We start from the raw sequence: 12,986 nt of genomic DNA on the forward strand, positions 1-12,986 counted from the left end.
ATTTAAATTAAGGTTGGTGTTTATATGTTTGAGTTATACCGACAATGATATTTCTTGATTTTGTACGACTCTGCTCACTTATGTTTAATTCAATTATTTTGCAATATGAGACTTAATTTTATATATATTTCTAGTGTGCTTTGTATAATTTTCAATTTCTGGGTTATTTTTTAATTTTATGCTTTTAACTAGCTTGAAATATATCGAATGTTGTACGAATGCGCATTGCAGTTGTATAATGGCTTGGAGGACAAATCAAGATATACCTTGTTAGGAAAATTTCGATAATATTTAGCAATTTCTCGCCGAATGGGCGTTACTCTGAATGTTTCTTAAAGTGCATTCTTTAATAGCATACGGTTTTTAAATTAAGACTCACTCACCAAAGATGTTACCAAGACAGAATTAATTTGTTTCGTACTTACGCATTGTCGACAATAAATTAGTCGCCATGTAGTGCGATTTAGCGCCAACTATGGATAAGCATGATATAAACATGTCGCTTTTGTCTCTTGTAACTCCAGTTAATTCTCTACATGCCCCGTTAGGTTTTTATGAACAAGGATATAAATTAACTTTTATTATTATTATATAATTATTTTTTGCATTTAAAAAATGAGTAAAATTTGGGACCTGCTTTCTACAGATGAGTAACCGGTAGTTATTACCGGTAGGTGATTATCTTGAAAGTTATAGTACCTTGCCACCAATAAAATTGTGTGTTAGTGGACATGATATTGTCTGCTGAATACGGTGGATAAAAAAACTTACGGACTGCAGGAATTTCCTGCGAGAAATTTGCACTCATCGCGTTTTAAACGGAGCTTCTGCAAAATCAGAGTGTCAGTAGTAGAAACTGACGAAAGCCAGTTTCACGGAGCGGGTCGGATATTGTAAGAGTTTATTAAAGAAAGAGGCGCCATTTCTTTTAAAATTCCTTAGTCATCATTGGAGCAAATTTCGTGATTCAAGGGCAGTCAACTTTGACGGTCGACGAGATAATACGTTAGTTCCATCTGTTTTGCGAAATGAAAATATGTTCGGTACTTACGTATTAACGCCACCTCGGCTCAATTTGGGGATTGTTTTTACTAATGAAACCTTAAAGTACCTTAACGGATGCGAGCTGCTGGTTTTCGGTAAATTTTTTTTAGAAAGATTCCCAAACTATCGATATTTATCGTAAGTCGGTAGACATTGTCAACATACGAAAAGAAATACATTTTAGCAGTTTAAAATACAAATTTTGCTTATTAAGGATAATAAAACACTCGTATTCGTCTCCAAATCTTTTTGTAATCTTCTCCCTAAATACGTAGCGATCTGTTTTCAGTTAGAATTTAATCAAAATTAATTTAGCAAATAATAAAAATTAATTTTAAGAGTAAATTGTTAAGCTCAAAGTCTTGAATTAAGGTTATAAATCAGATTGGATGACTTGTATTGATATTCCGATCTGTGACAGCTTATTTAATGAAGGCTCGCTGTCGCGGCGAATCTATTTAACTTCATGCAAATAGGGCGCGAATATCACTGTCCTTGCTCTTTTCTATCATTCTTTCATAGTGAATCTTCTGTAAATATCTTTCAAAGTTTTGTTTGTACACGAATGTAAAAGTAAATTCTTTCTTTTATATATTAATCTCCAAATTTCTGCGTTAGTTCTGAGCTTTCATTATTAAAGAACAAAGATATAAACAGACGAACTTTAGAACTTGAAACGTCTACTAGAAGAACGCAATAATAACAAGAACAATAATTTCAAGTATTTACCTATTAACATAACAACCACTCTGGCGCAAATTGACGACCGTTTCAGATGAAAAGGTGATAGTTACTTATCGAGTGCAAACTGGCGATTGTCGCAACTTAAAAAAAAGCGATTCCCAAACCGTAAATATTTGTCGGTAAACATTATCAACACATCAAAGGAAAACACACTTTAGCAATTTGAAATACAAAATTAAATAAGGATAAATTATACGAAAAAAATTAAATTACTAAATAAATTATACGATACATGAAAAGTTAAAACACATGTTTTTGTGCTGTTCTTTTCCCATGATCTGTTTTCGCTTAGGCGATGGACCCAAAGATCTGTTTCTCTTTGAAAACATAAGAAACTCTGCCCAAGCATGACATTGCGGCACCGGCTTTCCCATAGTTTGGCTGACATCGCTACCAAACTCCTGTCTCTTTAGTCGTTTTGCGGCAAAATAAAACATTCCTGCAGGAATTTTACTTTAGTTTCTTCTATTGACAAATTAATATTTTACTCAAATTCATATTTTAAAATTGAGTTTAAGGCAAAAAATATCACGATTTATTTATAAGAGTCGTTGGGACATGAAAACATCAAATACAACTGACACATTCGGAAAATCTGGTGACTGCTAGTTGCGAAGTACCCAAATTTAATAGTAACAGGAGAAATAATTTCTATTATAAAAATAAAGGTACTTTTTTGGTTTGCCTGCGCAAACGATAAAGTCGCCAATAATGGTACAACTGACGCCAAACGGAATATCTTCGCTGGTAACTTTTTACGCTTCATTTTCAAAATAAGTCGCAGCCATTTCTTATCAGATTGATTGTTTCTTTCAATACTGACATACAATTACATAAAATGTTTATCAGATAGTTCAATTTTATACCCTAAGACCATTTGCGGTAATTAAGTGAATTAGGGTGCAATCACACCGCTCACCCGAAAGTGAAAATATAGGAAAGGCAAAATTAAGGGTTAACTTCATCCATTCTAATAAGAATGCACTAGCGAAGTACAGTAGACTCCCGATTATCCGCGCCTGCCGCACAAAGTTTTTTTTTTTTTCTCTAAAGCGTAAAGCAAAGAAAATAAAAATGTTCACGAAACTGAGCGAAACGTTAAATTTGCTAACATCGTGCTTATTTATAGCAAAAATATCCCATGCCGGTTTAATCCTAGTATCCGGTGCACACGGGATTTGGCTACTTTTGGCGACTTTATGATGAGCAGTAAAAACGAGACGTGAGTAGTCAACGAGTCATTCAAGATACATAGTATAGTGTAGTATATACACACATACTAGTATATATAGACGTTCTTTGGATAAATTTTGGTGTTGGTGATAATTTTCAAAATCGCGCCAAGGCTGCACCGTATACTAGGATTTTACCCCCATGCCTTCTCCTTGGATGTAGGAAGTAAGATGGAGTCGCCCTAAACAAGTTTCTCCGTACCGGCGATCCTTACGGGGTGACCAAAACATTGGGTCATTTACCATTGAATTCTATGGGATTTGACGCGTTCGGGTGTAAATATTTTGTAATTACGTCGCAAATATACATATAAATGTATATATTTTCTTTTTCTACAACACTTCAAAGTCCTAAGTATGTGAAAACAACATATTTTTAAACAACATTTCATTCTGAACGGAATTAAATGCTATACTTTTCACAGGACAGTTTTCTCAGAATGGTTTAATTTGAATGAAATATTTTCACAAGTTTTCGTTAATTACATTAGAAAAAAAAATTAAGGTAATTCGATTTTATTCGGTTAAGGTACAAAAATTAAGATCAAAGTTTATTGTATTATTAATATTAAAATTATGCATTACACTGTAAAAAAAAATCTGTAAGATTACTAAGAAAACTCATGAAAACTGGGATGCCATGGGTTATTTGAGTAACAGAAACAGGTGTTTTCTTTGTAACATTACAAGAGTTTTGCCTGTAATGGTTACAGATCTTTTTCTTGTAATATCACAGCATATAGTTATGTAAGTAGAACATATTTTTCTCATGTAAAATCCCAAACGATATATCTGTAATGGTTACAGATTATTTGCGTGTAATATTACAGCAAATAATTATGTAAAAAGAACATGTTTTTCTCATGTAAAATCTCAACAGATATATCTGTAACCGTTACAGGTTATTTGCTTATATTATTATAGCAAGTTATTATGTGAGTAGAAGATACTTTTCTTAAGTAAAATTCCAATGGTTGTATCTGTAAAGGTTTCAGATTATTTCCTTCTAATATCCCATTAAGTAATTATGTGTGTAGAATATATTTTTCATAGATAATACTAAAGGATATGTCTATAAAAGTAATAGATTTTTTTGTCTAAAATGATGCTTATTATAATAAAATGTATTGAAATCAAGATGTTTTGAGTAAAACAATATCTGCATGTGTATATCATTATACAGATATATGCAAGTGAAGCATAATAGTTTGGCTTTTTAAATTAGTCAATTTGATCTCAGAATAGCATTAATTTAAAAGATGTGCTTTCAACAGCAATGTTCTTTTTTCAAAAAGTAACATTAGTCTGTTGCAGAGTATTTTTGTTTTATGAAGAGAAACTTATGTCTGATATTATTGAAAGGCCTTTCATATTATCATTTTGATTAATTTAAAAGTTCAAATTGATATGCTACTCCTTATATTTGCCCTGTAAAATAGCTGAAAAAAATAGTATGTTTTATTTGCATGTTTTAGTGTCAGTTAATAAGATATGTTCTAGAACTTTCTTTTTAGTAATTTTAGCTAAAATCGACACATGTTGCTTTAGATTTAACTTATATGAGTAAACGTGTTGCATGTTGATATGATCATATTATTACAGTAAAAGACATTTTGTGAAATATTTCTATGAAGAACTCAGAACAGCTGTTCTTCATATTTCAAAAATATATTCTCTCCTTCTAAAAATTGACATTTTCAGTAAATTAAAGAATTCAACATAGCAATGAACTTCATTTTGTTACTACAAGGAATTCAAATTTTGTTCATACGCTTGAATTACAACGTCTGACTAATTTTTTTATTCTTATCTGCACTCAGTGTTTGTCAACAGTCTGCTATTGTTTGAAATAATGCATAACTTTTTTACTTACCTTCAAATAATTTCCTTTGAATTAATAGATAGAAGTCTTTCATTAAAAACCTAATGTCATGCTTTTTGAATAAGCATAAAACTTTGCCAACTGACCTTAATTTTTAAAGCCTTGTTTCCCTTAAAATTCTTAATACAATTATGCCTTTAAGAAATTTATTTCTAAAATTAATACTTCAGTTTAGCTTAAAATTTAATGCATTTTAATTTTACCTATAATTTTTTACAAACATAATATGTAATAAATCTAAGCTTAATATTTACCATTTCGAAAGTGATACTAAAAAGTATTCCTAGTTATTATAAATTTCGAGATTCGCATACAAAATTGTGAAATATACATGTGACAACAGAAAACAAACTTTATGCTCTCTCTATATTACAGCATGTTAATTAAGAAGTTTATTGAATTTATAATTTTATTGTGAAACACTATGAAGCAAATAATATGCTAATTAAAATACAGAAGTAAAAATAATTTATTACTTAATTAATAAACTTTAAATAAAACCTGAAAAAAAGAATTAATTAAAAAATAACAATATAATTTAATAAACATTTCATAAAAATTCGTTTCGACTGCTTGGAAAAAATGAATGGTTTTTCTCCTCTTTGTAAACCATGTCTCCTAAATAAAGAAAAAAACATTTCTTTTAAAATCATAATCCTGCTCTTAAAAAGCTTATAAAAATTATTTTAATAGATGTTTTAAACATGTGCTTATATAACACTTTTAATCATATTTCTTTATAATATCTTAATTAAGAACAGCTTAAATTCTTTAAAAAATTGGATTACAGTGAACCTTCTCATTACGACAAGCTACCTCAGTCAATCACTTTTTAAATTTAACCAGCATTCCTCATAAAATAACTAATTAGTAAACATAACTTCTCTAGGATGCCCACTATCATTTAAAGATCAAAATTTTCAGGAATCACGTATAGCTAACTTAGAGAAGGTTCATTGTACAAAAACAGCCAATATTCAAATATTTTTATAAATGAAGCCACCATAGTCATTAAATATAATATACAGTATACTTATATTCAGAATTCAGAACTTGAATAAATTTCTCAAACTGTTTTAGCATTCGAAAAATATTATATTTATTACCTTAAATTTCTGAAACAATATTACATATTCGTCCAAAGGAATCACTGGGACTCGGACAACATTTCCCCCCTAGCTTTCTTTTAGCACAGGATTCTGAATATGTTTTAAATATTTAGATAATGTTTGTCTTCCTTAAGACGCTCACAAAACAAGTTACCCTAAATGTTTTGTCCGCATAGTGGTCATTTTCATCTTACTAACTGATTTGCTAGTGGATTTTGGGTGCATGGCCTATCATTGATGAAACAATAATAGTGAACAGCTTCAAGAAAATGGGGATATCTAATGCTCTTGATGCCATATTCCCACTTATTTTTACTAATTTTATCTTCCGAAAATTAAGGGGGAAAAATTAAACGAATAATTTAATTTCCAAAGGACACATTCACAGTAGGAATATAACAAATGAAAAGTAATCATGGATAAACTACTACTATCACAATATTATTTATTTAAAAGAAACCCCTATTTCAATAAGAATACACATAATTGTAACATCTAATAAGTTATCTCATTTCTTCTTTATAATTTGAACTTCTGTCATTCTCATTGTTGTTCTTGCAAATCCTTAGGCCTCAGATCATACATAAATAATTGGAGAAGGTTGTGGTCCGATGCTTGCTAGGGTGAACATTCAGCTGATATGGCAAAATTGCACAGTGAATGGCAGTTGGTATTTGCTTTCACTATCATAGATCATTGTTTGTATTAGGCTGACATAATATTCAACAGTTAGAAGAGAAAGATTCAACGGGACCTTAAGTGTGCAAAAGTTTGCCTTTGTTAGTATGACGAAAACAATCATTATGTTGATAAATCCATTTTAAAATCTTGGGATATTCATTTTCTGAATGCATTAAAAGGGGGAAAATTATGTAAATATTTTTTTAATTTTCAGAATCTGGTTCTAAAGCTGGGTGGGGTGGAATATGCAACGCAATACGGTAATTCTGAAGATCATTGCTCGTGGCAGTACAAACTAAACGGTGATAACTTGCATGCTGTAGAAGAAGACACAAATTGCAGTTCCAGATGCATTAAATGCTTTGAGGTCTAGGGAGTAGCAGTGGGCAATACTAAGAGTGAAATTCAAGGTATAGGGAAGTAGGAATGAAAATTACTTTTATCAGATAACTTAAATGGTTATGTTACTAAGCGTTCTTATTGGAATATAAGTTTCTTTTAAATAATAATACTATGATAGTTACCAGTAGTTCATTCATGAATATTTTTGATTGGTTATGATCTTATTGTAATCACATCCTTCAAAATTAAATTGATTGCTTAATTTACCCCTTGATTTTCATACTATAATATTAGTAAAAAGGAAGAAAAAAGTCTGCAAGTAAATATAACTCCTCTTTCTCCCTCTCTCTCTATATATATCTAGGTATGTATCTTCGTGTGCAACTAAGCAAACCAAATGTGACTTTTTCTTCTTTAAAAAAATTGTGTAAATAAATAGAATTAAGTTCATTTCAAAGACTTATGACATATGAAATATACATGATCAAAATAAATTAGAAAATTAAGTTCAAATAAATTTTAAGCTAAATTACGTGTTGCAATGTAAGTTGCAATAATTAATACTAACAAAACCAAACATCATATTCCCATTCTGCAAAGTATAAAAATTCTTCTGCAAAACTGAAAAAATGACCAACACTTTGGCTTATTTGATAACTTTCAAATTCACTCCTTTGTTTGCATTTAGAATTTATAACTTTAATTTTCCACAGAAATTTATTTTTGATTTTAAAAATTTCACTGGCATAATTTCATTCACTTCAGCATATATTAATAGATGCAGAAGGTTTTTGTACCTTACATAATTTTAAATCTTATGTAAACTAAAGTAATTAATAACAAAATCAAAACATAGATCAGAAACAGCATAAAATTTAATTAATAATTACTACTAGTGTCACACAAAATGCTATGAAATTAATTAATAAATTAAGAATGAGATAAAATATATAGAATTAATATTCCACATGTGTGAAGTTTGGAAGTTTTACGTTAAATATTTTTTTTTAATTAAGTATTTTTAAAAATGACCCCTTAAAGCATGGGACCTTTCGTAATTAGAACTTGCAAATCCACTTCGCTAGTCTTTCATAACATTGCTTTTCTTTTATTAACAAGAAATATTGATATAACAAAAATAATGCTACTGATAATGCTATATAGATAACAAAAATAATGCTACTGAAAGGCATGAATGCTTACTTAAATTTGAAATTAATTTGGTTGACTTAAAATAATATTTTTAAAAAATAAATCTTCATATATACGTCTAAAAATCAGACCTTATTAATTTTCTTTTATTTGAACGATATCTGAATTCTGCCTTAGTTTGGACTAGTAAATCATTGGGCAATTAAATGCCAAGCTATAAGAGAACTAATGTAGTTTACAAATGCACTGAATTTTATTTCCGGTATATTTATCCTGCATATTTGCATCATTTGGATTGATAGAATATGGCAAAGCATGCAAAGGCTATCAGCCTAAAGGGAAGTATATATTCATGGGCGGTTTTGTAAGGAAAAGTAGCTTGCATTTCCATTTATTCATGTGTGTATATGCCCACCAGCGGCCGAGCGGTAAAGTCGCTGAACACTGGTAGTTCGGTCTGAGGTTCGAATCCCGCGAACGGGCTGGCTGCATGGGCGTTTTCGTGGTTTTCCCCATGTGTAACGTGTATACGAGCCAGTTTCCCTTAGAAAGTCCTCCACGAAAGGCATCCCTACCCTTAGGCAGATAGCCCTAGTGTGCTTTGCCGTAATTAAATACACCACACCAAATCGGTTGAAATAGAACGGAAACCTACCATGTCCAGTTAAAACCTGATTAACATCAATGTTGTTCATACATTTAACTTTATTTGTGATTTTAATTAGTTCCATAAATCCTTTGTTTTCAGGTGAAGAGAACCACTGTATTTTCCATTTGTTAACGTAAATTTTTTTATTCTTCGAATTGCAATTCTCTTCGAACCTGTTACTTCAATATCCATTGCACTGACATTTGAGACCGCTTGCTTGGGCAGACTGTCGGCCCTCTCATTTCCAATAAAGCCTATATGGGCTTTAACCCAATTAACCTTAATATTTAAATATGAACTCAAAGTTTCTAAATGACTCTTCATTTCGACAATTAATGGATTGAAATTGTCTGGCAGTCAGTGTAAATATTTACAGACGTGGGTATAAACAAGGTATTTTTAATCCATAATAACTGTGGTGTGTCGAAATACTATCAGAATCTTGTCAAGCGAGCTTGTGAATGTAAACAAAGAACACCCCGTCTGGTGACCCAAGCTTCAAAGCAGTGCTTCACTTCTAGCGCGGAATGGCCCCTCCTCCCTTTCCTACCTCCATGGCCTTCTTGGAACCTTCCCCTCTGATGAGTAAGTGATTTCTTACTCACCCTTGCAGTGCCCACTCCACCCCCCTCTCTCGTCTTAATCTTACTGACACGTCCACTACCTCCCAATCGCCATTGTTAGTTTAAGCCTGATGGTGTTTGCGAACCGGTGGGAGTTAATTTCTTATCTTTTATTGTGTTCAGTGTTTGTGCTTTTTGGTTTTGTTTTTTCGTTATTGATTTAAAATGTCAGAAAAACGAAAGAAGGTTGTGTTGACGATTCGCAAAAACTAGAATTAATTTCCAAAGTAGCAAAGGCAGCAAATGGAATTGGATTACGGAATCGCGGAAACAACAGTGCGTGACCTTCTAAAGCAAAAAGACAAACTGGTGAACTTTGCATCAATGTCGGACAGTGCTTCCGCAATGAAAACGCGAAAAACTATGAAGGGAACTATGAAAACACCTTTGAGTTAGACACGGCATTGACAGAGTGGTTAGCTCAAGTTCGAAAAGAGGGTACTCCTGTAAATGGTCTTATCATTGCGGCGAAGGCAAAAACCTTTTTTGAGTTGTTAGTCCTGAAAGGAAATTTTGATGCGTCTTCTGGCTGGTTGATTCGTTTTAAGCTGTGACGTGGAATTCGAGAAATTGGACTTCATGGGAAGAAACGTAGTGGTGACAAACAACCAGACGACGAATTTACACCATGAATTTGTTTTAAAAGAAGAGCTATCTTTTAAACAAATTTACAATGCCGACGAATCGGGACTTTTGTGGAAATGTCTTTCCACTCGCACTTTAGAATTTGAAAATGAAAGTAAAGCGGCGGGTCAAAAAGCAGCAACGAAAGGATCACTATCATGTCTTGCAGTAACGCTATCGGTGGCCATAAACTTAGACTTGTTGTCATTGGAAAGTAAAAAAAAAAAAAAAAAAAAAAAAAAAAAAAAAAAAAAATGGATGAACCGAAACATTTTTCAAAAATGGTTCGAAAAAATCTTTGTTCTTCAAGTGCGTAAACATCTTAAATTGAAAAACCTGCCTGAAAAAGCTATGCTACGGACCTTCTCACCCAGGAACAAGCGTGCTAAAGTCTTCTGATGGACAAATGTTTGCAAAGTTTCTCCTCCCAAACGTTACTGCGCTAATCCAACCCATAGACCAAGGAGTCATTGCAACAATGAAGAGAACATACCGAACCAAGCTGCTAATGACCAAAATTGAAGAAGGTTATGATCTGAAAGAGTTTTGGAAACACTACACAATCTTGGACAGCATCTACGATATTGCATCTGCATGGGACTCAGTGAAACCGTCAACCGTCATAAAATCATGGAGAAAACTCATGCCTAATGTTGAAGCCAACAACAACCCTTTGAGTTGTGAGGAAGAGAATGAAGATGTAGACACGCCCACGCCAACTCTTGCCGATATGGTGAAAACAGTTCCGGGTGGTGAGAACGTCGATGCTGAAAACATTAAGGAGTGGTTGGAGTGTGACGTCAATGAATCTGGCTTCGAACGCTTGACAGATGACGAAATTGTAAAGAAAGCAAGGGGAGAGACCGAGAATAAAGGAGAGCGAAATGAAGGCGAAGAAGAGCCCATTGTGCAGAAGCGGCTTTGCAACAAGTCGACGGACTGCTGAGCTATTTGGAAGAACAAGACGACGCGGAGTTGGCCGAAAAACTTATGCTACGAAAAATGCAATCTCGGATCAAGAGAAAACGCTTTCAAAGCAAGAAGCAAACACAAATGACTGATTTCTTCAAAAAGGTGCAGTTTTAATGTTATGCTTTTGTAATTACATAATACATTACAGTATTAAAACAGTACATATGTATTAATTTTTCTGTGTATCCTTGACGCCTCTCGTAAGTACAAAGCATTTTTCTGTTTTCATTAACAAAATGCATTTTAGGTTAGTTTTGAGTGATATACTAAAATATTAAACGTTAGTTAAACATTTCCTGCTATTTATTTCACGTTTTATTGTACAAAAAAACGATTTTTCAAAGTTGGAATGACTGTTCTCGCTTGCGCTATACCCGTTTCTAGCTTTTTTCGGATTATCCGCGTTTTTGTTATCCGCGGCGGCCGCGCCACCCAGTTCCGCGGATAATCGGGAATGTACTGTAAATCACTGTGGTTTTACGTAATTTCTGAGTAAGCTATTCGCACGAATTGAAATGATTCTTGCATTTAAACTTGTATTCCAAATTAAGATTTAACTTGAAATTAATGTAGAGAATTTTTGCAGAGTAGTTTACGTGAGATGAGATTACTTTGGGTCTTCTGATACGAACCGGGGAATCAGGATGTTGGACCATGAATGCATAGTAAATTCAAAATTGATGTCTTTTGCAAATTTATTGGCTTTTTACAAAATTTTAAATCATATTAATATATATATATGCGTTCAAAATAAAAAAATTCTTAGAACTCAATTTTTTAATGTGTATACTGTATGTTGTCGCCGACAAAGTCTTTTTGGCGAGATTTGCGCCGGCGAAGCGGAAAAGTACCAAAATAAATTAGGATTCAAAAGAGAATGTGATTAAAAAAGTTTTAATTAGGAATTTCATTTTCTTTAATTTTTTTAATCTAATATATGTGAAATTTAAAATACATTAATTACTAGTGATTATAAAAAATTTAAAAAGCGATTCTACACTACTTACGCAACACATGTGGAATTATAAACATCTTTTATTAATTACAACAAATTCCCAACTGCTCTTAATCGATTTTAGTTGAATACTTAGTTAATTAAATGCTTTTTAACTTATGAAGTGGATTATTAAAAATAAAAAATTTAAATTATTAAGACGAGAGCTTATTCAATTTACTAATCAATAACAGTGATAAGCTAAATCGGAGAAATATTGTTATATGTCTGGATATTGGGGCAGACATTTCAATAAATCTTTTTTGCCCTTACCAGTGTAACTAAATACTGTTAGTAGGGTCCAGCCCGGCTTCGAATTCAGGCGAACGGACTGGCAGCATTATCATTTTTCGTGGTTTTCTCTATGTTTAATACGACACATTTCCAAAAGGAAAATGGTTTGTATTACACATAGAATGTAAATAGGCTAAATACAGATTATAAAAATAAATAGGCTAAATATTTTAAGGAAAATGGCTCGTATTTCCTTTACAATATTCTTCTCAAAGTCATATCTTCTATTTTATAGCATTTCAGTCGTCATTGCAGCATAATTTAAATCAGGGTTTCTTAAACTTCTTTCTGTTGCGACCCCTTTTTATCACTGAGATTTTTTCGCGACCCCCACCCAGGACCCTGTAATATTTACAAAAATTTTGTGGGATCCCATAAGTATCGCGCAAAGCCGACACACGCGTGAGTGACACTGTCAATTTTTTCACTTGTACTGTAATATACTATTGCAGGTTTAGGTCATTAACTTTAATCTCTAATTTTAAGACATAGAACAATGTGGTGCATTGTGAATACGGCAAAGCACACTAGGGCTATCTGCCTAAGGGCAGGGATGCCTTCGTGGATTACTTTCCAAGGGAAACTGGCTCGTATACACGTTACACATGGGGGAAAACACGAAAACGCCCATGCAGCCAGGCCGT

At 32.5% G+C, this 12,986-nt stretch overlaps 1 long non-coding RNA gene across 1 annotated transcript in view; it reads right to left on the reverse strand.

The window, feature by feature from the left end:
* Positions 1-5,317: 5,317 nt before the first annotated feature.
* Positions 5,318-12,986, reverse strand: part of LOC146993080 (uncharacterized) — a 129,896-nt gene continuing 122,227 nt past the window's right edge. The window contains exon 3 of the long non-coding RNA XR_015038579.1: positions 5,318-5,520. This is a non-coding gene — a long non-coding RNA (uncharacterized LOC146993080). The remainder of the gene's footprint in view (positions 5,521-12,986) is intronic.

Source organism: Stegodyphus dumicola, chromosome X1 (genome assembly GCF_044657685.1).
Source record: "Stegodyphus dumicola isolate Sdum_Otavi_A_Nest chromosome X1, ASM4465768v1".
NCBI lineage: Eukaryota > Metazoa > Arthropoda > Arachnida > Araneae > Eresidae > Stegodyphus > Stegodyphus dumicola.